The 27855-nt window shown below is 38.2% G+C and overlaps 1 protein-coding gene and 1 pseudogene across 1 annotated transcript in view; both read right to left on the bottom strand.

Moving 5' to 3' along the window:
- ZNF704 (zinc finger protein 704) overlaps positions 1-27855 on the bottom strand; it is a 276320-nt gene that overhangs the window by 140671 nt on the left and 107794 nt on the right. The window lies entirely within an intron of this gene.
- LOC103110953 (60S ribosomal protein L7-like) lies at positions 3759-11801 on the bottom strand (annotated as a pseudogene).

Raw genomic sequence — 27855 nt, 5'->3', positions numbered from 1 at the left:
TGAGCCAGTCTAGACAGCAATCAAAGGTTTGAGGTCACACATGATCAACAATCACTTATTACCATGGGCATGGATTCAGGTCAAAAAGAAGGCTGAACCCTAGTCCCAGGTGGTCACAGTGTGTACACTTAGGGCCAGTATGGAAAACAGTCTGGAAGATTTGGGCTAGCAAGGTAGCAGAGCAAGTAGTAGGGTACTCCTTGTGAGCTGAATGTGCTTTGGGAGTTCCTACAAAAATATTAGCTGCCACTGTTAGGGCCTCACCCCTCTGGAATGGTAGAGGAGGAGAGGAAGAGAGGGAAAGAGGGAGAGAGGGAGAGAGAGGGAGAGAGGGAAGAGAGAGAGGGGAGAGAGAGAGGAGAGAGAGAGAGAGAGAGAGGGAGAGGGAGAGAGAGAGAGAGAGAAAAGAGAGGGGGAAGGAGGGAGGGAGGGAGAAAGGGAGGGAGGGAGACAGAGAGAGAGAGAGAGAGAGAGAGAGGCAGATATCAATGCAGTGCGGGCTGGGCTTGAACTTGGGTGGTACACATGGCAAAGTAGTGCACTATCCAAGTGACCTATTTTGCTCGCCCCAGGAAGTAGTACTCTTGATAAAAGTCCCTAGCTAAATTTGCTAAGCAGGTGTGGGTTGAGCTTTCCTCCCAGAATCTGCTCCCAAGGTCTGTTACTGGAAGTAAATTTCATCCCTGCTCTTAGCAAGTTTACAAAGGTCATTAGGAAATCTTCACGCCCATCTATTTTATAGCATACAGTTTCTTGTCTTCCATTGCAAAATTGTAAGGATAAGATTGTATTAGGTATTGGGAGTACAGTACAATGCATCCCTTGCTCTTCTCATTATAGTTCTTCACCTTGCAAACTTCTTACTTACTGCAGTTTGTTCCCATGTAATCGGGTTTCTTTCTTGAGGAAGCACATCTCTTTGTGTTCTCACTAGCTGGATGTTGATCTTCTTGTCCTTTACTGTGGACTGTTGTTCACCTACGTTTCAGGTTCACGTCTGTGCAGCTTGCTCTATGCATTGTTGTAGTTTTGCTGTTACTGTAGGAAGAGGAAACACAGCTAGCTCCCTTCAATCGGTCATCTTGGTCCTGTCCTTATCTGCTGTGTGAATATATATTCCCTTTTGTTGCGCTTGTTTTATTGTAGTAGTTATTGGTAGTTATTGTTGGACAGGACAGAGAGAAATGGAGAGAGTAGGGGAAGTCAGAGGGGGGAAGAGAAAGATAGATACTTGCAGATCTGCTTCACTGACTGTGAAGCGAATCCCCTGCAGGTGAGGGAGCCAGGGGCTCGAACCAGGATCTTTACGCCAGTCCTTGCGCTTTGCGCCACCTGCGCTTAACCCGCTGCACTATGGTATGTGACTTTTAAGGTCAGGCTATCAAAGGCATTACAGCCTTCACCTTACTTTTTTTTAAATATATATATTTTTGTTTTGCTTTGTGAAAAGACTAGTTACCAGGCCATGAGAAAAATCATACTAAAAGCAACCGATTTGCTTTCATAAGACCCCTTTTTTAATTTTTTAAAAATCATTTTATTGGGAAAGGGGAATAATGGTTTACAGAACACTTGTTGACACATGGGTATAATCTTGTATCTCCTCTTGGTAGCTATGAGCAGTTTTGATGTCTGTGGTCTCCGTCGAATCCTTAGATGTAGAGGATCTCCCAGTCTGTATCTGAGGACAACCTCCTGAGAGACCAGCAAAAATTAACCAGTGTGTCACTTTTGAATCCCTGTACTGCAAGGATTATGAGGAAGAGTCATTGACAATTGCTGTTTTAAATCCTCAAGTCTTGGAATGAATTGTTACCCCAGTAATAGCTAACCCACTTATCCATGAAGTTTAAATTTCAGCTCTTAATGTTTTTGCCAGTTCATTTTTTTAAAAAAAAATTTAATTTCTTTTTTATGTTGAGGGGATTCATCTTTTGCAGTCAACAGTAAATAAAATAGTTTGTACATGCATAACATTTCCCAGTTTTCCACATAATAATACAACCCCCACTGGTCCTCTGCCATCATGTTCCAGTTAGTTCATTTTTATAGTTTCCAGTTTATTCTCAAGATTGCCAGTCTTTTTAACCTCATGTAATGTTTCAGAATATTTTCAAGTTTTCATATGCTAAGTTTACTGTAATAGGACTTGTGTTTCCACTATCTGCTATTATTATTATTATTATTACTATTTTAATGAAAGTGCCTTATCTCTTCATGAATCTTGCTATTATTGAGAAGCAGACATGGCATATGAAAAATCCATGGATATAATTTGAAACTTTGGCCATTGTTTTTCTTGAGAAATGCTTTACTTTGAAATTGGCAGGTTCAGAAACCAGGAATCTGAGGTCATTTTGATTCAATCTCAAGGGCTAAAAATGATTCGATGTTGAGCTTCAGGCTCTAGAGGGCAGTCTACTTACAGTTTATTCTTACTGGTGGGCAATTAGTATCTCAGTCCAAAAACTAGATGGTACTCATCTTACCCCAGCACTGAGACCTCTTAGACTCCAAGCTTTGTTTCTCTATTCTCCAGGAATGTCAGAAGCTTTTTTCATTTTTTTTTTAGTTAACCCTTCCCCCTACCCACACAGTTTTGATTTGTTTGATTTCTTATGTCTCCCAACAATTCCTTTTAGGATAGTGTTTAGCTTTTATTGTTCTCACTGAGGGCGGATAGTCTATTAAACAAAGTAGAGATCCTTGTATTTCATTAGCGCTGTAGAATTATAGTCACCTTAGAAGACAAAAGCAAAATGTAATTTTTTTTTTTTTTTACTGAGGTTCAGATAGTATTCTTCAAACCAATCTCACAACATAGAAGCCAGTATTCTTCTCCTCCTTCTCCTTCTCCTTCTCCTTCTTCTTTTTTTTGCCTCCAGGGTTATTGGTGCCTACACTTCTTCTTCTAGCGTTTGCCAACACTATGAATCCACTACTCCTGGAGGTCATTTTTCACATTTTGTTGCCCTTGTTATTATTGCCATTGTTGCTGTTGTTGTTGGATAGGACAGAGAGAAATGGAGAGAGGTTAGGGAAGACAAAGAGGGGGAGAGAAAGATAGACACCTGCAGACCTGCTTCACCAAAGCAACCCCCCTGCAGGTGGGGAGCCGGGGGGGGGGGGGGGTTTGAACCAGGATCCTTAAGCGGGTCCTTGCGCTTCGTGCCATGTAACCCTCTGCACTACCACCCGGCCCCCTGAAGCCAGCATTCTCTAAATGAAGCTGTAAAGAGTTGCCAATCTACTTATTTATGACAAATAAGCAGTGCAGAAAAGAACATTTAAAAAAACTATTATAGAAATAATTTCTAGAGAATGTCAAGCGAATTCCTCCAAAGTCAAATCAGTAGCAGGCAAGCTACTCATATCCATTTGTCAGAAAAGTTCAGCTTTTAGATCTGTGAAGAACTAGTAGCCATCTTGTGAAATTACTGTTTATATTGATTACTGACTACTGGAAATATTCCACCCTGTTTTCAAGATTTGTTTGAAATTATTATTATATATAAATGACTACTTATAGATTATATTCTAAACAACAAAAAGGAAGAAACATAAGATCTCATTTTGAAGTAATATGATTCATAATAGTAAGAATCAGATGTCTAGTATTAAGACTGAAATAAAATAAGATACACTAAAAGTTAAAATGTCAGAGTTTGATAGAAATTTAACTTTGAAACTTTGATTAGAAAAGGATGAGACAAATTTCTTGATGTAAATATATATACATGTATATAATTTCTTTTCAATTTGAAAGCAATCATGGTTTACTAACTGACCAGTTTACAAAAATAATCACGGTAGACACCTTAGTTCATTTTACTAATAAGCCTATTGATCTGGCCTTCCCTGTTACCAGCATCTCCGCCTTCTATGAAGTGTGTGGTCTTTCTTCTTCATACTACTCCATGGAGAGGATAATCTGAATGCCAGAGGAAGTTGTTTGCCTCTTTGAAGTGTTTTCCAATAGTGTAGAACTCATGAATCAGATTCTCCATGCAGATGATCCCATATTTACCAAGGAATCAAGCAATCAAGTTATCTGTCAGAGCAATCCATTTCTTGTGGATTTTGCCATAACTTGGCTTGTAGATTAGTTCATTTACTGACTTCAGATTTGGGTACCCCTAAGCAATATAGGGTTCCACAAAGGTGCCATTAAAGATCTGTGGAAAGCAAAGAAGTTGAAGCACCTTTTGGACCTTTGGCTCACACCACTGATACCTCCGATCCTGATAACGAATGCCCGTTGGGGTTCTGCAGGGACATAGAAGTTGCTGGCTTTCCTTAGAGAAACATTTTAAGTTTATATTACAGACAAAAACATATTTACTCCTGAAACCAAGTTTGAGTTTACTGACAGGTGAGCCTATTATAATTCTTTCAATTATTTCCCAGTTGATTTATAGAATTTCATAGGAAGTACAGGTTATACTGAGAATTTATAAATTAGAATCAAATATTCAAAGAAAGTTATTTGTGGATTATATTTTTACCACTGCCATTATCTATTGATTACTATCTGCTACAGTGAGCTGGCCCTCAGCCTAAGACATGCTCACTAAAGGGAAGCTATACATTCAGTTAAGCATCAAATTCAAGTTTTTAAATCTACCTCTACCATGTTTCAAGTATCTTTAGCCCAAGTTTAAATTCTTTCCTAATTATTCTGTATATAATGTCCTACCCTCTCCTCTCTATCTACTCTATATACCTCACCTCATTTAAATTTACTCAAAAACTTTTAATGGTTTCTGGGTACTTTGCCTGGGTTTTAAGACATTCACATCATCTGGTTTTGGTTTACTTGTTCAAAATCATTTCCCATTATTTTTCAAATAAACTTCTATAATCATTTTTTTGTTTTTTTATGTAAATAATTTTATTGCTTCCTACATTTGGCTTTGTTATTTCTCTTTCAGCTTAGATGATCTATTTTTTCCTTATTTATCCCAGATATATGTGTGATTTGGTCATCAAAGACACTTGTTTACAAGGTCCAAACATTGCTTTTTTTCTTTTTTTTTCTTTTATTTTTTGTTTACTGATTTTTTTATTAGTGATTGAATATTGATTTATAAAATCACAGGATAATAGAGAAATAACTCATAACATTCCCACCATCAGAGTTCTGTGTCCCCATCCACTGGAAATTGTAGTAGTTCTCCCAAGGCCACAGATAGGGGCTGATTTTAGAATTACCTGTCTACCTCTATATTTTATTTTTTGCCCATTTTTCCTATGGCTCTACCTCCACTTCCTTTCTAAGTCACGCATCCACCTATTACTACGTCCAAGAGTCCTTTTCTTTTCCCTCTTGTTTCTCAAATAGAAGAAACAGTGCCCTGCTTCCTCTGGTAAGATATTACTTTGTTGTGTGTGTGTGTATATATATATATATATATATATATATATATATATATATATATATATATATTTTTTTTTTTTTCCCTGAAACACCCAATCCACGCCTGTAAATCTTTCCCGTGAAATTATTTTCTATCCACGGTTTAGAATGCAAAATATAAAGGGCATCCATACTAACTTTCGTATTACTGATGGTATTGGTAACCTGCTAAGGCAAGGTCAGAATCCTTACATCTGAAGTGTCAAACATAAAATCCATACACAGCCATATTCAAATCTAAGTAAAGTGGCATTCCAGGACCATGATGATTCTTCTTAGCACAGGAATTGACATTCGTTTTACTTCTTTTTCAGTGAGCTGCCCAGATAATAAAGACAAAGAGATCAAACCTCACATTGGGGCAGGGGAGAGACAGTTCTATGTATTGGGACACAGGATTTATATGCCCCTGGTTTGACCCCTGGCATAGAGTTGAGAAGTGCTCAGGTCTCTCTCTCATAAAAATAAGTACAAATAAACTTGATGATGATGATGATGATGATAATAATAATAATAATGAATTGTCATATGGAGCTGGCAGGACAGGCTATCTTGACAGTGTGGCTGCTTTGTCATGTACATGACCTCTGCTTAAACCCTGACCCTACAGCCTGGGGAAAGCTTTAGAATTGTGCTATCTTTTTGGATGGATGTGTTGGGTTCCTTAGGATATATCACATATGTTCTTGGCAGCACAATTTGTAATAGCCAAAACCTGGAAGCAACCCAGGTGTCCAACAACAGATGAGTGGCTGAGCAAGTTGTGGTATATATACACAATGGAATACTACTCAGCTGTAAAAAATGGTGACTTCACCGTTTTCAGCCGATCTTGGATGGACCTTGAAAAAATCATGTTGAGTGAAATAAGTCAGAAACAGAAGGATGAATATGGGATGATCTCACTCTCAGGCCAAAGTTGAAAAACAAGATTAGAAAAGAAAACACAAGTCAAACCTGAAATGGAATTGGAGTATTACACCAAAGTAAAAGACTCTGGGGTGGGTGGGTGGGTGGTGAGAATACAGGTCCATGAAAGATGATGAATGACATAGTGGGGGCTGTATTGTTAAATGGGAATCTGGGGAATGTTATGCATGTACAAACTATTGTATTTACTGTTGAATGTAAAACATTAATTCCCCAATAAAGAAATAAATTATTAAAAAAAAAAAAGAATTGTACTATCTTTCCCTCTCTTACTTTTTTTCTCTATCTGAAAACACTGGCTTAGCACAGTGAGGCCCCAATGATGACCAAAACAAAACCTACACTGATTTTTTTCCACTCTAGGCTTAGCCTAGGAGATGTTAATTATAGATTCCCTTTCTCATGGCTCTATGTTTTCTGTATAAAATATGCAGATTGTCAAGTAACTTTTAAGTAAATTGGTAATTAATTTTTCTTAGATGCTTTAAAGGAAGTAATTCTCTCAGACTCAAATGTAACAAATGTTGCTTTGGTTCTTGAATACTTGATGGGGATGAAGAAAACATAAATAAGAAAGAAGAAATTCCAATGTAGTACATTAAACAAGGAAAGCACTAAAGTTCTTTGAAGAACAGTTCATAGTCTGTTTTTGTTGCTGTAAGTTCAACAAAATTATCTTGTGGTTTCTCTGCCTAGATGATAAACTCCTTTAAAGACTGCTATGTCCTTTCAAAAAAGACTATAAATTCACATGCTGGTCCAGTGACCAGTTTTTAAATTTTTAAATAGTTATTTTTATGACAAGGAGAGGGGAAAGCTGAACACTGCTCAGCTCTGGCATATGAAAGTGTTGGGTATTGAACCTGGGACCACAGGCATGCAGGTCCTGTTCCTTTTATTTTTAATTTTTTTAAGTTTTTAAAATTTTTTTAAATATTTATTTATTTAACTTTTTGTTGCCCTTTTTTATTATTGTTGTAGTTATTATTGTTGTAACTGATGTCATTGTTGTTAGACAGTGCAGAGAGAAAAGGAGGGAGGAAGGGAAGACAGAGAGGGGGAGGGAAAGATAACCTGCAGACTTGCTTCACCACCTGTGAAGTGACTCCTCTGCAGGTGGGGAGTTGGGGACTCGAACCGGGATCCTTAAGCTGGTCCTTGAGCTTTGCACCACATGCACTTAACCCGCTGCGCTAACACCCAACTCCCAGGCCCTGTTCTTTAATGCTGAGTTCTCCTCTGTTTATCAGTGGACAATTTTTTGCTAGTTAGTTTGTTTTTGGTAATACATTTTCCCAAATGCATGTATCTTATTTTGATAAAAATGGCAAGTAATGCAACTTTATGCTCTAAAATTTAGAGGTCTCAACATTTTGGCAGTCTTGACTTAAGTGCTATTATTTCTTATAACAGCAGTTCTTTCTTTTATTTTGTATACCCATGAAAATTACTACGGGACTTTTTTTTTTAATTGGTATCTGGGGTGAGTGGGTGGTTTCATGCTTTCCAATGAGTCAAGCTGAGCCTGATCCCTGGTACCACATGTGAACACTGACGGAATGGTGTTTGCTGTCTCTCTCTCATTCTCGCTCTCTTTTTAATATTTTTTATTTATTTTTGGATAGAGACAGAGAGAAAGTGAGAGAGGACGAAATAGAGAGGGGGAAGAGACAGAGAGACACTTCAGCCTTGCTTCACCACTTGTGAAGCTTTCCCCCTGCAGGAAGGACCAGGGGCTTGAACTTGGGTCCTTGCGCACTGTAATGTGAGTGCTTAACCAAGTGTGCAACTGCCTGCCCTCACTCTCTCCCCAAAATTATAGATTAAAATTGTGTCAGGGAGGCATCTTAGAAGTATCATAGGGGTAGGGAGATAGTATAATGGTTATGCAAAAAGGCTTTCATGTCTGAGGCTCTAAAGTCCCAGTTTCAATCCCCAGCAACATTATAAACGAGAGCTGAGCAGTGCTCTGGGGAGGAGGGTGGGAGATTTTACATATATATATCACAAGCATGAGGCCCTATTTCCTGGTATCTCATTAAAAATACTGATGCTTGGGGTCCATGCTAGAACAATTTACTTAATCTGCTCTATATCCTTGTCTATGTAATTATAGTCAGGAGATTCCCAGGTCAAGATTCTTATTCACAGCCCTCGAGGGGTGGGGGGACTCTACTCTCAATAAAAAATATATTGTGCAAGGGCTCAGCAGAATTTACAAATTATGCTCAAGAATATCTCTCTATGATGCTACTTGGTAAATATCCTCATAAGTGTCACTAAAGCATAAGCTAAAATGTGGTCTGGGAAGAGAGAAGCATATGCTTGAAATGTCTAGAAAAGCTGGTAGGTTTCAGAGTCAGTCTTGAAGCTCTCCCAGCTTCTTTTTTTTTTTTTTGACTGTGAAGAAACCCTTAAAAAAAATTTTTTTTTTATTTATAAAAAGGAAACCTTGACAAAACCATAGGATAAGAGGGGTACAACTCCACACAGTTCCCATCACCAGATCTCCGTATCCCATCCCCTCCCCTGATAGGTTTCCTGTTCTTTAACCCTCTGGGAGTATGGACCCAAGATCATTGTGGGATGCAGAAGGTGGAAGGTCTGGCTTCTGTAACTGCTTCCCCGCTGAACATGGGCGTTGACAGGTCTATCATTACTCCCACCCTGTCTCTCTCTTTCACTAGTGGGGAAGGGCTGTGGGGAAGCGGAGGTCCAAGTCACATTGGTGGGGTTGTCTGTCCAGGGAAGTCTGGTCGCGTCCTGCTAGCATCTGAAACCTGGTGGCTGAAAAGAGAGTTAACATACAAAGCCAAACAAATTGTTGAACAACCATGGACCTAAAGGCTGGAATAGAGCAGATGAAGTGTTGGGGGGGGGGGGTTCCTCCATTTTGTAGATAGCTAGTGGGCATATTTTAGTTATATTTCAAAGGGCCTGTAGCTATACTAGTGTTTTGGTGTTTTTTTTTTTGCGTGAGCCTGAAATCTGATATGCAGGTGGATCCAAGTTATTGTCTGGGGAGATGATGTCATGGCTGGAAAAGGGACAGAAAGCTGGATCAGGGAAGAGAGTAGCTCCCTAATATGGGAAAGGGGTATAAATATTGTTGACTGTAAACCCCATCGATCTGATGTGATCTGGGGCCCATAATTAGCTTAGGAGCCTGTGTGACCTCTGCATCCCTCTAGATCTGAGCTCACATTCTGTGGTCATGAGTAGGAACATTCCATGCTGCCCCAGTATAGATCCATCTTCCTCAGGTGTAGCAATAGAGTATGTTGTCCATCCTACCTTTGGAGGATGGAACATTCTCTACCATTGTTGATCCAGGTTGAGGGCAAGGTCCTATTGGGAGGGGGGTCCACAAAGGGGTCTATTTTGTTGTTCCTGTTAGAAATGACCGGTAACAATGGAGAGAGGGATTTATTTATTTATTTTTTAAAATTTTTTATTTAAGAAAGGATTAGTGAACAAAAGCATAAGGTAGGAGGGGTACAACTCCACACAATTCCCAACACCCAATCCCCATAACCCACCCCCTCCCATGGTAGCTTTCCCATTCTCTATCCCTCTGGGAGCATGGACCCAGGGTCATTGAGGGTTGCAGAAGGTAGAAGGTCTGGCTTCTGTAATTGCTTCCCCGCTGAACAAGGGCGTTGACTGGTCGGTCCATACCCCCAGTCTGCCTCGGAGAGAGGGATTTATTTGAGTTCTAGGCCCATCAGGTCTGTTTGGGAATCTCAGGACTCCCCAGTTAGGGCCCCAGCTTCTTTTTTTCTCTTTTCTTTTAATTTTTTTTTAAAAATTGATTTTCAACCACTGGGTTCCAGATGCTACCATGATGCCAACCAGACTTCCCTGGGCAGATGACTCCACCAATGTGTCCTGGAGCTCCGCTTCCCCAGAGCCCCAACCTACTAGGGAAAGAGAGAGGCAGGCAGACTGGGAGTATGGATTGACCAGTCAACACCTGTGTTCTGCGGGGAAGCAATTACAGAAGCCAGACCTTCCACCTTCTGCATCCCACGATGACCTTGGATCCATACTCCCTGGGGGATAAAGAATAGGAAAGCTATCAGGGGAGGGGATGGGATATGGAGATGTGGTAGTGGGAATTGTGTGAAGTTGTACCCCTCTTATCCTACGGTTTTGTTAATGTCTTTTTAAATAAATAAAAAAAATAAAAATTAAAGGAGACATTAACGAAACCAAAGGATAAGAGGGGCACAACTCCAAACAATTCCCATCACCAGATCTCCATATCTCATCCTGGCTGCTCCTCCGCACACCCTTCATTCTGACTAGTCTGTGAGGCTCCTGTAGTGCAGTTAGCTCCAGTCTACCATGCTTAGCACAGGATGTCAGGGTTAAGCCCAAATCCTGGAATTCAAATCTTGACTTTGATCCACATGAGCTTAAAGGAGAATTGTTCTCTCTGTATTTTAATTCCTCCTATGTAACACAGAGCTATTGACTCTGAGCAACTAACAGGGTCACATGAAAACTAAGGAGATACTGAATTAGAGTAACATATTTATTCACACAGTGAAAGGGCCAATAAGTAATGGCTCTTATAATTATCTAAACTTTTATTTATTTATTTTTACTAAAGATCTTAAGACCTAAGGATAGTGAAATGTGACTTTAACCGAAGAAAAACAAATGTTAAGAATTTTCAAGACAAAGTCTAGGAAGAGACTTTTAGGCAATAAGAAAGGAAAGATCTCTTCAGATTTACAAATGTGGTTTGTTTGTGGCCTAGGAGGTGGCATAGCATAGAACACAGAGCTTGGATGCATGAGGTCTCAAGCTCTGTCCCCAACAACACGGGTACCAAAGTATTGGTCTAGTTTGTTTTCTTTCTCACTCTGAGTAGAAAATAAATAAATCCTTAAAAATATTCGGTGGTTAGTTTGATTGGATATGTATTGTAAGTAAAATAAACGCAGAGTTTGAAGATTTATTTTTTAAAAAAGAGTGTTAAATATATATTCATTAAAAATACTGAAAACATTTTGAAATTATGATAATTTGGAAGTATCTGGTTAGATAAAGCAGTTGCTTAGTAACACTGGTAACCTTAAACAGTTTAAAATGTTTTTAAAATTTTAAACTACTTAAAAATTGCATTTATGTCTCACAACATAGTTTTTTTAGACTATGTTATTATAGAACACTAAGCTAACATTGAAAGAATTACTTCATTCCTTTATATCCTGGAGCCATGAGAGAGTTAAAATATCTCCCTACAGTCCTGCAGGAAAATAACTCAATCACAAGGGAACATGAAGCTAAATATGTCTTAAACACCTAATTGCATCATTAAGTACAGTCTCCCCTACTGCAGAATGTAATCACTTATGAGAGTAAAGAGCTCAGGGACTTTCAAATCATGGAAAATTTCAAATATCCATTCAAGAAATTTTCTTGTCATCTCTGCTGCATTTGTCATGACCTAATCTCACTGCAATTTAGTGCCTGACGTTTCTATCACAATCCAAATGCACTCAAGTGATACACATATACTTATTTATGCACACAGCCAGGGAAAGGGTGATCTTTGTTTAAAATAATGGTCTTAACTAATGGACCATTCCTTTTACTACCGGGCAAACCAGAGCTAATGAGAAAATATACACAAACTAATTGATCCTAAATATTCAAGTAGTTAGTTGTATGGCTTATTTAAATTAGATCATAAACAGATGAATTTTCATTTTTTATTGTTTTTCAGAGCTGATCAGCTCCATAGCATTTAAATTATTCCCTTATAGTAATGAATACCTGTAAAAAGAAATGAAACTTAAAAAAAATTTTAATATTTATTCCCTTTTGTTGTCCTTGTTGTTTTATTGTTGTAGCAATTATTATTGTTGTTGTTGTTGGATAGGACAGAGAGAAATGGAGAGAGGAGGGGAATACAGAGAGGAGGAGAAAAAGACACCTGCAGACCTGTTTCACTGCCTGTGATGCGACGCCCCTGAAAGTGGGGAGCTGGGGGCTCCATCTGGGATCCTTACCCAGCTCCTTGTGCTTTGCACCATGTGTGCTTAACCTGCTGTGCTACCGCCCGACTCCCAGAAATGAAACTTTTTTTTACATGTTTGATAGCCTTTTGGATCCCTTTTGTGGTGAATTTTTTTTTTAATTTTTATTTATTTATTCCCTTTTGTTGCCCTTATTATTTTATTGTTGTAGTCATTATTGTTGGTATTGATGTCATCGTTGTTGGATAGAACAGAGAGAAATGGAGAGAGGAGGGGAAGAAAAAGATAGACACGTGTAGACCTGCTTCAACGCCTGTGAAGCGACACACCTGCAGGTGAGGAGCTGGGGGCTCGAACCGGGATCCTTATGCCAGTCCTTGTGGTTTGCGCCACCTGCGCTTAACCCACTGCTCTACTGCCCAACTCCCAGTGGTGAATATTCTATACAAACATAACCATCCAGGGGGCCAGGTTGTGGCGCACCTGGTTGAGCGCACATGTTACAAAGATAACCATCCAAAAAGATCTGTGGACACCTATGTTCATAGCAGCACAATGTGTAATAACCAAAACCTAGTAGCAGCCCAGGTATTCAACATCACATGAGTGGCTAAGTTGTATATATACAAAGTGGAATACTACTCAGCTATTAAAAATGGTGAATTCACCTTTTTCACCCCATCTTGGGTGGAGCTTGAAGAAATAATATTAAGTGAGGTAAGTCAGAAACAGAAGGATGAATATAGGATGATCTCACTCACAGACAGAAGGTGAAAAACAAGATCATAACAGAAAACACTAACCAGAACTTGGACTGGAGTTGGTGTATTACACCAAAGTAAAAGACTCTGGGATGGAGGGGAGGGTTCAGGTCTTAGAACACAGGCAGACGAGGACCTAGTGGGGGGTTGAATTGTTATGTGGCATTCCAGGAAATGTTATGCACGTACAAACCATTGTATTTTACTGTCAACTGTAAACCATCAACCCACCAATAAAGAAATTTTAAAAAAGGAGAAAAAAAAGTAAATGAAACAATACAAAGCAATAGAAATACCTGTGTACATTCATGAACTCTATTTTAATGGAATTGATAATTATTTAAAAATATTTACAATTAGATGAGCTTTTATATGTGCAAATGTCTTTTTTAATATATAGATTGGACCCCTTCTTCCACCTTGGTAAAACACCATTTAAAATTTTATGTCTATTTTTCCTTAATTCCCCCCCCCCCCCCCAGAGCACTGCTCAGCTCTGTTTATGGTGGTGCTAAGGACTAAACCTGGGGCCTTTGGTGTCTCAGGCATGAAAGTCTTTTTGCATAACCATCATGTTCTCTCCTCAGGTCTCTTAGTGTTTCTATAACATAGTTTTGATTATAGGTGACATTATCTCAATATATATATATGTACTTGATATAAAAATATTAAATTCTCAAATTCATATTTTAGGAAGTAAATAATCTTACTTTTTCCATTTTATTTTTGATGACACTCCTTACTGTGCAATGCTATTATTCACTGTAGTAAACTTTAAAGATAGTGAAGGATAAAGAAAAATTTCAGTTCAAGAAATGCCACAAGCAATGAGGGAAGTTTTAGTTTTTGGTTGATAGGGCTGTGGCAATTATACAGAAAAGTTCTAGAGAAAAATTTAGCTATAGGGATGAATGATATTTTCCTGGATAAATAATGTTATGTATTTTAGGGATAATGCCTACTAAATTTTAGGATAATGCCTAGTAGATTAATAGATAGACCATCTACCTTAAAGCTTTAAGTAAAGGAAACACCTTAAATTTATAAATGGAATATAGAATTTGTATTAAATTTTGCTAGAAAATAAGCAAATCACAGTAGGAGGGATTCCTATATACAAGTTTATCTACTAGAAAAATAATTTGCAGTCAAATGGGATGATCTCACTCTCAGGCCGAAGTTGAAAAACAAGATTAGAAAAGAAAACACAAGTCGAACCTGAAATGGAATTGGAGTATTACACCAAAGTAAAAGACTCTGGGTCCATGAATACAGGTCCATGAAAAATGATGAATGAAATAGTGGGGGTTGTATTGCTAAATGGGAATCTGGGGAATGTTATGCATGTAAAAAAAAAAAAAAAGAAGTAGAAACGCAAAGCAGAAATTGACTGAGTTTGGAGTATGGCACCAAAGTAAGAAAGCAGAAGTATACTAGAGTTTGCAGTGAGTATCTCCCTAATACTTCCTCTCCACTTTTCCAAGCTTTGGGTCCATGATTGCTCAACAATTTGTTTGGCTTTGTATATTAACTCTCTTTTCAGTCACCAGGTTCCAGGTGTCATCAGGATGCCGGCCAGACTTCCCTGGATTGAAGACACCACCAATGTGTCCTGGAGCTCAGCTTCCCCAGAGACCCATCCTACTAGGGAAAGAGAGAGGCAGACTGGGAGTATGGACCGACCAGTCAACGCCCATGTTCAGCGAGGAAGCAATTACAGAAGCCAGACCTTCTACCTTCTGCAACCCTCAATGACCCTGGGTCCATGCTCCCAGAGGGATAGAGAATGGGAAAGCTATCGGGGGAGGGGGTGGGATATGGAGATTGGGCGGTGGGAATTGTGTGGAGTTGTACCCCTCCTACCCTATGGTTTTGTTAATTAATCCTTTCTTAAATAAAAAAAATAAAAATAATAAAAAAAAAGAAAAATAATTTGCAATTCTTCTTTCTATAACTTTGTAAGTGTTGTCACATCCTAAACCACTAGTTAATAGAAGGAGTGTGACCAACTTTCACCTATCAGCTTATAGCGGAAAAAATGCCTTACTACATGAAGTAGAACAAAAGTTCAAAATTAAGAAGATTTAAAGACAGGGTTTACTGGACAGAAATAAGCAGACCCTTCGGAGAGATAAGGAAAACATCAGAATTGTCTCAGGAACTCTTAGCTGATAAATATATTTCTTTCTATGGGAAGTAGTTATTTTGTAATACAATGCAGATCTTCTCAAGAATGTTGTGACAATTAAAAACAACGATACAATAACTTTTGAGACCTCTCTGACAGTTACTTACAAAATTAAACAAATGTGTATTCTATACTTCTAGGAGTTTTCCAGGAAATGTAACCTCACATAAGAATGTTCCAAGGTTCTCATAGGAGATTAAATGAGATCATGTAGTTAAAAGTGGCTTATTCAAAGCCACACATGTAGGAAAACTGTACTAAATAACATTTTTAAATGACCTTTAACATTTTGGGGTATAACAGAAAGAATATGGGATTTCAACATTAGCAACTTAAATGTTATTTCAACATTCCAGTGAAGGCTTAGTTTTATGTCCTAGCTCTATTGTTCACCTGTTAAATATTAGTTCATTTACTTCTTAGCAGTTACCCTGTACCAAGCATTCTAAATGTAAGGGGCAGCATATGAGACACTATGGCTCAAGTCTTTACTCTCATATGGATTATATTCAAGTGTTTTGGGCAAGATATTTACATTTTCTGAATCTGTTTTCACTTCCATAACAGAAAAATTCATTCAGTCCCTTCAGCTAGGTGAATATTATACTAAGTTGAGGAGCACCAACACCAACTAGATAGAACTTGTCTTTCAAGTACTGTCCAAGTCAATCGGGAACACAGGGAGTGGTGTGGAATTCATCAAAAAGTATGGAATGTTTTAAGAGCGTAAGGATTCAGAGGTGGGAGGTAGGAAGGGGGGTGGGGTTAAAGGGAAAGTGATTCTGAACCCAGTACTTGAAGGCAAAGTAACTAACTGGTTACAAGAGCAGGTCAGAGAAGACTTCCTGGAAGAAAAGCATTCAAATGCACTCTAAAGAGTAAATTGGGAAAAGTATATTCACAAATTCACAGATGAAAAGACAAAATGAGATGAAAGTTGTGTAAGTACTAGACAGCTTATAAATGCCTTTATAATATAAAAACAGTACTATTTACATATTAAAAGTAATAGAATTAAAATAGAAACTCAGTGGGCAATCCTGACCCAGTTTATACTCTTTATGGCAACATCGCTTTGTAACACATGTGCTTAAACTGAAGTTTCCACATCTGTTTCCTAGATCTTAGAATTTCTAGCTTTCTGTCTGAAGGAATTGGGTAATTGAATAAATTGTTTTTGATCATACAAAGCCAGTTTGCACATCCAATCAAGTTTCTGCAGTGTAGCTCTATGGTCGGCCACATCGGTCTCTAAACACGTTGTGGGCTTGTGCAACAACCAAGATACTTGTTCTTCTTGAAACCACTAAGCACCTAATATATTTTTTTCACTGTAATTGCAAAGCTATGTTGATGAGATTTGAATATGGTTTATATACTTAACTAGAACTATAAATGAGTATTAAGAACATTAAATCTTCTGAAAAACTTCTAATTTACATTTGCAACTTAATTTTATATACTATACAAACCTCTGGGGGGGGAGGGAAACAAAAGTAGGAAGTAGCGCAGAAACAAGGGCTTAAAAAATCATGTTTTGCCAATACTGTGGCATTAAAATGAATATGGCTAAAGGACATTGGTAAAGCTATGCAGATCGTGTTGAGTACTTCTTTATTCCATGCTGTACATTTAGGCTACCTAAAGACCTTCAATATTGCATCAACAGTAATGATGAAAGCTACTCCAACCACATAAACCATGAAACAATTAAGCAGGTTTTGAAAAAGTCTTCAAAGTACTTTATTTCAAGTACTTGGTTTTCCTCTTTAGAGACAGCAATAGCTGTCAAATGGAGCAATGCTCCTACTCATGACAGATATATATAAATGTTATACTACATCTTCAGAAATAGTTGTACTATAGGAAGGTGAGAGAGATGCTTTATGGGGTATTACAAAAGAGAGGTCATGATACAGAGATGCTATTTCCAAAAACAATGCTAAGTGTGTTTCTAGGAAGAATAATTATTGGTTTAGCTAACACAAATTGGTCCCATGCAAAGTCCAATGGAGCCAGCTTCCCAACCTCAAGAGTCTTTGCACATAAATTAGGAAAGTGTTTAAGATGAAATAAGAATGAGTGATTTCTTTATTCTTTGGAAATGATGAATCTTCCAATAAGAAGTGACGAAGGCACTTGGTTAATACCACCATCAGTCAGTTCCCCCAGTCTCTGATCTTAGAGTTCTAACTCTGTCCTGAAAAGATCTCAGAAGTTTCCCTCTCACACTCCATAGTCCCAAACCGAAGTACTAGCAACATTCTTTTCTTTTTAAAACAACTATATGAGCTAGGTGCTAGCACACCCAGTTGAGTACGTATGCTACCATGTGCAAGGACCTAGGTTCAAGCCCCAATTCCCACCTGCAAAGGGAAGCTTCATGAGCAGTGAAGCAGTGCTGCAGGTGTCTCTCTCTCTCTCTCTCTCTCTCTCTATTCTGCTTCACTTTTAATTTTGCTCTATCTCTACTAAATAAATAAATAAAACCACTATATAAAATCTGCATTTTAGAAGGACTGGTAAAAGTTTTGTCAGTTATGGTAAGGAATAGGGGAAAAAACAACTTTTTGGGTAGGAAGAATAGAAGAAAGCTCTGAAAAGAGATAGACTGGTTGGGGCAGTGGAGTCACTTAGAGCCAGAAAAGGTAAGGAAACAAAGAACAGGAGAAAGGAATAAAACCACAAAGAAACCACTGGTTCAAAGATGTGTTCTATAAGTTTCAGGCATCCAGGAGTCCTACTGAGCCTGCTTTCTATGGATTGTGTATTAAATTTGTGTTCATTAATCATTGCTTTTGGTGCTGGAAATTTCTGCAGTAGAAAATATAAACATTACGGAATTTACATTCTCTGAGATGGGCTAAAGCGCCCAGCTATCATAAGTCAGCTCCCAGTGAATAGCATATGGAATCAACCTCTTTACACACTAAAGAAGGCTCCCAGCTATTTCTTAAGAACTGTGTGATTTTAATTATCTTAGAATGAAAGACATGTACCCCTACAGTAGACTGGTAAAAAGTTATGGGACATATACTCAATGGAGCACTACTCAGCAATAAAAAGACAATATTGTATCCTTTGGAATAAAAGAGATGGAATTGGAGAAGATTATGCTTAATGAAGTAAGGAAGTAAAGCACAAGTAAAGGATGGTTTCACTCATATGTGGAATTTAGAGACCTGAACACAGGAACCTGAAGACAAACAAATAAAAAAGTCAACTCATATCACAGACTGTGGAAAACTATAGTAGCTTTCTAGGGGGGAGGGGGACATGGACCTTTGTTGGTTGAAAAGGTGTGAAATTATAATTTTATTAATTCATGATTTCATAAAATCACTATTAATTTAACATATGGGGGGAATAGATTTAATACTTAAAGTTTTCTAACTGCCTAGATGATAGCTCTGTGTATACATATTTTTTTAGCCTAAGTATTTAATGTTTCAGATTTGTAAGATGATCAAATTCTCACAATGGGCTTAAATTGTTCAAGGAGCTCTAATATATATGAATATATAGTGAATATATAAAGTATATACATATAGTGAATATATATATACTATACATATACAATATAGTGAATATATATGAACTATTTAAGTTACCTACACACTTAGGCCAGATAGATCAAAATCAATATCTAAGATATAGTGATTACCAGATAACCTTAAAGGGCACAAAGCATAGTGAGGTCAGGTATATTATGGTAGATCCTAACCATTGTGTTTTCAAAGAAAAACAAATCCCCAGTTATAGTTATAATAATAAACTATTTTAAACACTTTCCAATACTACAAGGAATTCTTCCCATTCTCTTTAAGATCCTTATTTCTCTTAGTCCTGGAACCTCTAGGACTATGCCCATATTTCTTTATATTTCTTCTCTCTGATTCCTTAACTTCATATAGCCTCTGTTGGCCTCAGCTAAATCAATGCCATCAGTGCTGCCATACCACATTATGTTGCTGCTGACTTCCTACTTCAGATTGTTGCCAGAGATCCCAAGTCTGAAATGTCAAGGAACTAACTCCTCTAATCTGGTGAGATCTTTCCTAACACATGGGACTACCTACTTTCATTTCAGATGGCATGTTATCTAACAAAGTTATAGACACTGGATACATGCTAGGGCTTAGGGTACTGGATATAGGTGTACATGTATCCATAAGCAAGGGGGCAATTATATAGCTCAAAGCAATAAGCCTTCTGAGATTAGTCTTAGACCTAACAAGTCTGGGATCCTAGTAGAGTGGCTTAAAGAAGGCATTATAAATCCTCTAACCAATTAGATTAAGACCAAATAAGCTTGGTAATCTAATAGAAAGGCCCCCAAAAGGCAGACCTCATAAATCTAATACTGGTCTTGATACAACAAATGACACTCCAATGCCTTAACAACTGGGAGAAAGGTAAAGTTTGTCAGATTAAAAAAAAAGGACTACTACAAAAGCTGGATAAGGGCAAGAGACTGACTCACTTAATGATGGCATACCATCAATACCAAACCACTCCAGCACCTCAGGTCTAAGTCAGGAAATTCTTAGATTCCCACACAAATAGTATGAGCCTAAACTCTGATAGTTCCTTCTCTCCACCATCAATGGTCACTTCCATCAGAACATCAGCATAAGCCCTCTCGAGGGACACTCCAGGAACTTGTCCTTCCTATAAGGTAGCGATGTAGGGACTTCCTCACTTTCTGGAGGGAGACTGGGCCATCCTGTACTGCCACTTGAGGAAGACTGGTCTTGAAATGAGTGCAGGCTAGAATGTTCCCAGCTGTGACCATGAACTGTGAGCTCAGACCAACAGGGACTCAGAGGTTACAAAAGCCCCTGTGCTAAATATGAATATATATGGGGGCCCTGAATCAGGTGGATGGGGTAAACAGTTAATTTTATTCATCTACTTTCTTCAAGTTTGGAAGCTACTCTCTGCCCATATCCAACTTTCTAGCCCTATTCTCAACTCTGAAACTATCTTCCCAGATAAATATTTTTGTTCATCTGTATATTACTTTAGCAAACTCAAGCAAAATCTATGAAAGATATGGGTCCCTAGGAACATACCTAAGAGAGATTTCCTAGTTTCTTTCCACCCTACAATCTCTATTCTCATCTGCTCTATTCCTACTTTTTGGTCCTTGTTCATTAATCATTTTGTCATGTTTCAGAATTAACACCTTTTACCCACCAAGCTTAAGATGCTATCATGAATCCATCCTGACTTCCCTGTGCAGATAAACTCACCAATTTTTCCCAGAACCTCACATCTCCAGAGCCATACCCTACTAGAAAAACACAGAAACAGGTTGGGAGTATGGATCAGCTTACCAATATCCATGTCCAGCAGAGAAGCAATTACAGAATCCAGAACTTCCACCTTTTGAACCCCCCTCCCAAATTTTGGTCCAGACTCCGAATGGGGGAGAAATGATAACGGATGACCAGAGGGCTCTGAACTACAATTATATCAGGAACTGGAGAAAAAAGAGAAAAAAAAGGAAGGACATTTGGAAGTAGTAATATGTGTACATGTGACATAGAAAGAGTAGGCAGGAGCAGATTTGTTTCTCTCCTCTCCTCTCCTCTCCTCTCCTCTCCTCTCCTCTCCTCTCCTCTCCTCTCCTCTCCTCTCCTCTCCTCTCCTCTCCCAGATCAACTAGGAATACCAAAGGAGACCACCTGGGACCAAAACAAGACAGGACTAGAACGACTACAGGAACCCACCAAATCACTGGTGAGTGCAAACATGTGTGGCTGGTGGACAGAGAGGAGCCTAGAGAGAGATTAAGTAACTGGTAACAGTCTGGCAGTTTATCAGTTGAGACACCACCTCCAGCCTGTTCCACCAACAAGGGGACAGCTGAAGGGAAGAGAGGACTCCCCTGAGACTCACCAAGTGCAACTCTGAATCTCCATTGCTACTGCCCTCAGAATCTGTAGCAGCAGCAGGGAGGCCCTGTGCTGACACCAGGGGAAAGAGAACTAACCAGGAAACTCAGGAGAAGACCTATACCTCTGTGGCATAGTGGTGGGGCTGTCAAAGTCTCTTTGGAAGAAAACACTAATTATCTCAAGATTATTAGAGAGCTGAAAGCTGAAATAGCTGAGCTAAGAACAAAACTACCTGAACAAGCTAAAACAGTATCAGAACAGGGTAACAAAATAGATGAACTCCAGAAAACAGTAGCGAGGAGAGAGAATAGAATAAATGAGGCTGAAGATAGATTTAGCCAGATTGAGGACGAAATAGTGACAACTAAAAAACAAGTAAGAGATCTCAAAAAGAGATTAAGAGGTACTGAAAACAACAACAGAAACCTATGGGATGACTTCAAAAGAAACAATATACGCGTTATTGGCTCACCAGAGGAAGAAAGAGAAGGAGAGGAAGAAAGCATTCTTCAGGACATAATAGCTGAGAACTTCTCTAGTCTAGACAACACCAAAGACATAAAGGTTCAAGAAGCCCAGAGGGTCCCAAACAGAATTAACCCAGACTTAAAGACACCAAGACACATCATATTTAGAATGGAAAGGAACAAGGATAAAGAAAGGATCCTGAAGGCTGCAAGAGAAAAAACAGAGTCATCTACAGAGGAAAACCCATAAGATTAGCAGCAGACTCCTCCACACAAACACAACAGGCCAGAAGAGAATGACAAGATATCTAGCTAGTACTCAGTAAGAAAGGCTTTCAACCAAGACTACTGTATCCTGCTAGACTGTTATTTAGACTAGATGGCAGCATAAAAACTTTCTCAGACAAACAACTGTTGAAGGAATCAACTATCACCAAGCCTGCCCTGAAGGAAGTTCTGAAAGGTCTCCTATAAACAGTCAGACACCATAAATAGGCCATCCATCAGAACACACTAAAAATCTATAAGAATAGAGTTAAAATATCTTCAATCTTTGCTATCAATACATATCAATGAATTCATCTATTAAATACATGAATTCGTCTATTAAAAGGCACAGAGTAGGAAGATGGATAAGAAAACACATCCCAACAATATGCTATCTCCAGGAAGCCCACCTAACTCAATAAGACAATCACAGACACAAAGTGAAAGGATGCAAAACAATCAAACAGGCCAATGGCCCACAAAAAAGGGCAGGAACAGCTATTCTCATATCTGACATGATAGACTTTAAAATAAGTAAAATTTTAAAAAGATAGGGTTGGAAAATACTTAATGCTCAGAGGATCAGTGACTCAAGAGGACTTAACAATTATTAAAATCTATGCACCCAATGAGAAGCCATCTAAATACATCAAACATCTACTGAAAGAGCTACAACAATATATTAACAGCAACACAGTCATAGTAGGGGACTTCAACACCCCACTATCTCAACTTGACAGATCATCCAGGGAGAAAATCAATACAGACATGAGGGAGCTAAATGAGGAGATAGATAAACTAGAACTATTGGACATTTTCAGAGTCATTCATCCCAAGAAACTGGAATACACATTTTACTCAAGTCCACACGTGTCATTCCCAAGGACAGACCATATATTAGGCCACAAAGACAGCATCAACAAATTCAAGAGCACTGAAATCATCTCAAGCATCTTCTCAGACCACAGTGGAATTAAACTAACACTTAACAATCAACAAAAGATTAGTAACAGTCCCAAAATGTGGAAGCTCAACAGTACACTTCTTAACAACTTCTGGGTCAAAGAGGAAATAAAGGAAGAAATCAAAATATTTTGAGAGTTCAATGAAAATGAAGACACAAGCTATCAAAATATTTGGGACACAGCTAAGGCAGTACTGAGAGGCAAGCACACATTAGGAAACAAGAAAAAGCACAAACAAGAAAAAGCACAAATAAACAGCCTAATTGCACATCTTACAGACCTAGAAGAAGTAGAACAAAGGAACCCTAAAGCAACCAGAAGGACAGAAATCATTAAAGTTAGGGCAGAAATAAATAACACTGAAAATAAGAAAACCATACAAAAGATCAACGAAAGTAAATGTTGGTTCTTCAAAAGAGTGAACAAAATTGACAAACCTTTAGCCAGACTCACAAAACAAAAAATGGAGAAGACCCAAATAAATTGGATCATAAATGAAAGAGGAGATATCACAACAGACACCATCACAGAAATTCACATATCATGCGAGGCTTCTATGAACAACTCTATGCCACCAAGCTAAACAACCTAGAAGAAATGGACCATTTCCTAGATACCTACCAACTTGCAAAACTAAGTAAAGAGGAAGTAGATAATATGAACAGTCCCATCACAGCTAATGAAATTGAAACAGTTATCAAAAACCTTCCCAAGGATAAAAGTCCTGGACCAGATGGTTTTACAAATGAATTCTACATACCCTTCAAAGAAGAACTAATACCTCTACTTTTAAAAGTCTTCCAGAAGATTGAAGACACTGGAATACTCCCTTCCAGCTTCTATGAAGTCAACATCACTTTGATACCAAAAGCAGACAGGGACACAACCAAAAAAGAGAACTACAGACCAATATCTCTGATGAACATAGATGCTAAAATACTGAACAAAATTCTAGCCAACTGGATACAGCAGTATATTAAAAAGATTGTTCATCATGACCAAGTGAGGTTTATCTCAGGCATGTAAGGTTGGCTTAATATACGTAAATCAATCAACGTGATCCACCACATCAACAAAAGCAAGACCAAAAACCACATGATCTTATCAGTAGATGCACAGAAAGCCTTTGACAAAATACAACATCCCTTTATGATCAAAACACTACAAAAAATGGGAATAGATGGAAAATTCCTGAAGATAGTGGTGTCTATACATAGCAAACCTACAGCCAACATCATACTCAATGATGAAAAACTGAAAGCATTTCCCCTTAGATCAGGTACTGGACAAGGCTGACTACTATCACCATACTATTCAACATAGTGTTGGAAGTTCTTGCCATAGCAATCAGGCAGGAGCAAGGAATCAAAGGGATACAGATTGGAAGAGAAGTCAAACTCTCCCTATGTGTATATAATATGATAATATACATAGAAAAACCTAAGGAATCCAGCATTATCTTTTGGATATCATCAGGCAATACAGTAAGATGTCAGGCTACAAAGTTAACATTCAAAAGTCAGTGGTATTCCTCTATGAAAACATTAAGGTAGAAGAAGTGAAATACAGAAATCCATTCCTTTTACTATAGCAACAAAAATAATAAAATATCTAGGAGTGAATCTAACCAAAGAAGTGAAAGACTTGTATACTGAAAATTATGAAACACTACTCAAGGAAATTGAAAAAGACACAAAGAAGTGGAAAGATATTCAATGTTCATGGGTTGGAAGAATTAACATCATCAAAATGAATATATTACCCAGAGCCATCTACAAATTTAATGCTATCCCCATCAAGATAACAACCATACTTTTTAGGAGAATAGAACAAATGCAACAAATCTTGAGAAAAAGAACAGAACTGGAGGCATCACACTGCCAGATCTCAAATTGTGTTATAGGGCCATTGTCATCAAAACTGCTTGGTGCTTGAACATGAATAGACATACTGACCCGTGGAATCGAACTGAGAGCCCAGAAGCCCCCCACACCTAATCTTTGACAAAGGTGCCCAGACTATTAAATGGGGAAAGCAGAGTCTCTTCAACAAATGGTGTTGGAAACAATGGGTTGAAACATGCAGAAGAATGAAACTGAACCACTATATTTCACCAAATATAAAAGTAAATTCCAAGTGGATGTTAGACCACAAACTATCATATACTTAGAGGAAAATATTGGCAGAACTCTTTTCCACATAAATTTTTATTTATTTATTTATTTATTTATTTATTTATTTATTTATTTTATTTTACCATAGCACTGCTCAGCTCTGGCTTATGGTGGTGCACGGGATTGATCTGGGACTTTGGAGCCTCAGACATGATATTCTCTTTGCATAACCATTATGCTATCTACCCCTGCCCCACTTTTCCACATAAATTTTAAAGACATCTTCAATGAAATTAATCCAATTACAAAGAAGACTAAGGCAAGCATAAACCAATGGGACTATATCAAATTAAAAAGCTTCTGCACAGCTAAAGAAACTACTACCCAAACGAAGAGACCCCTTATAGAATGGGAGAAGATCTTTACATGCCATACATCAGACAAGAGGCTAATAACCAGAATATATAAAAAGCTTGCCAATCTCAACAAGACAACAAATAACCCCATCCAAAAATAGTGAGAGGACATGGACAGAATATCCACCACAGAAGAGATCCAAAAGGCCAAGAAACACATGAAAAAATGCTCCAAGTCTCTGATTGTCAGAGAAATGCAAATCAAGACAACAATGAGATATCACTTCACTCCTGTGAGAATGTCATACATTAGAAAAGGTGCCAGCAGCAAATGCTGGAGAGGGTGTGGGCTCAAAGGAACCCTCCTGCACTGCTGGTGGGAATGTCAATTGGTCCAACCTCTGTGGAGAACAGTCTGGAGAACTCTCAGAAGGCTAGAAATAGACCTACCCTATGATCCTGCAATTCCTCTCCTGGGGATATATACTAAGCAACCCAACACACCCATCCAAAAAGATCTGTGTTCACATATGTTCTTGGCAGCACATTTTTTAATAGCCCAAACCTGGAAGCAACCCAGGTGTCCAACAACAGATGAGTGGCTGAGCACGTTTTTGTATATATATATATGATATATATATGGTATATATATGTGGTATATATGAATACTACTTAGTATATATATATATATATATATATATACACACACGACTTGGTATATATATATGTGTATATATATACATATATATATGTATATATGAATACTACTTAGCTATAAAAATAGTGATATCACTGTTTTCAGCCCATCTTGGATGGACCTTGGAAAATTCACATTAAGTGAAATAAGTCAGAAACAGAAGGATGAATATGGGATGATCTCACTCTCAGGCAGAAGTTGAAAAACAAGATCGGGAAAGAAAACACAAGTAGAACCTGAACTGGAATTGGCATACTGCACCAAAGTAAAAGACTCTGGGGTATGTGGGTGGGGAGAATGCAGATCCACGAAGGATGACAGGGAACCTTGTGGGGGTTGTACTGTTATATGGAAAACTGGGAAATGTTATGCATGTACAAACTATTGTATTTACTGTTGAATGTAAAATGGTAATTCCCCAATAAAGAAATTAAAAAAAAAAGAGAATGTAGGATCATAGGAGGAAAAAAAAAATAAGAGTCAACCTATGGAACCTTGGAAGAACTACTGTACCTTCCAATTGAAGGAATGGGGATACAGAACTATGGTGGTGGGAACGGTGTGCAACTGTGCCCCCATTATCTTATAATTTTTAAATCAATATTAAGGCACTAATAAAATAAAATTAAAGGGTGACAGAGTGAGAGAGAAAGAGAAAAGAGATATAGAGAATGAGAGGTACACCTCCAGTAAAATGTGCCTCCTCCACATGCAAGTACTTTCACATGGTGACTGAAGGCTCAAACTCCTGTCTAAACACATGGAAGTGTGGTCTATCAGGGAGTCCTTCCCTGGCTTCCTGGTGCGGCATGTTTTCTGCCACATGTCTGTACTAATCCCCAAGTATATATGGGTGATAATTTAATTAAGAGTGGGGTCTGGTGGTGGTACACTTGGCTGAGCACACACATTATTCTGTGCAAGGATCCAAGTTCAAGCCCCTACTCCTCATCTGCAGGGGTTGGAGCTTTAAAAGCAGTGAAACAGTGATACTGGTGTGCCTCCCCCCTCTCTTTTTATCTTCCCTCCTCCTGTCTTGTCACCATTAGACCATTGTATTACCCTCCTGTGGTCCCATTCACTGCCAGCCAGGGTCCTCCCTAGATAATATCCTCCCTCTGCTTCTTTGTTACTGAGATAGTTGTGTCTGGTTAAGTAGCATTGTGCTTTAGAACCAAGTGCACGCTGAGTTTAATTGCTCGCTGCTAATAAATTCAACATAGATGATTTCATTATATAAAACGCATTTGGCTACTTTGCAGTGTTTCCTTAGGCATAATAAGCTTTTACCATAAGAACCAAATCTTTGTTAATTTGCAAAGCTGTCATTCAAAGTCTACTGCTAAGAAAAAAAAAGAGTAAACCAAAAATGAGATAAAGTAAACTTTTATCTAGGAATTGGACCCAAACAATTATCAAACCAGCTCTTTCTATTCACTTGGGATAATCTGATTTGTGAGCTGAGGCTTCAAATTACATTTTATTTTATTTTATTTTATTTCTGAGGACAAGAGAACAGTAGGTGGTGTGTGTGTGTGTGTGTGTGTGTGTGTGTGTGTGTGTGTGTTCTGAGCTAAGCTTTTTAAAGGTTATGGCCTGCTCTGTTTTGGGTAAAGTGAAAAGCTGTTCTTTTAAAGCTAGTGCTTTCAAGCTAGTCTACTAATCCTGCTAGCTCTATTTCCTTCAAAACAAGTTAACAATAAACAGGTAGAAAAAAGCAAAAAGTTGTTCTGGTGAGCAAGTGTAAGATATTTAAGTTTCAAAGCTGGCTGGCAGACAGTAGCCAGCAAAATCCTCTTAT

This window comes from Erinaceus europaeus, chromosome 1, assembly GCF_950295315.1.
Source record: "Erinaceus europaeus chromosome 1, mEriEur2.1, whole genome shotgun sequence".
Taxonomy (NCBI): Eukaryota; Metazoa; Chordata; class Mammalia; order Eulipotyphla; family Erinaceidae; genus Erinaceus; species Erinaceus europaeus.
The sequence above is the reverse complement of the archived record's forward strand: the minus strand, read 5'-3'. Positions and strand labels throughout refer to the sequence as shown.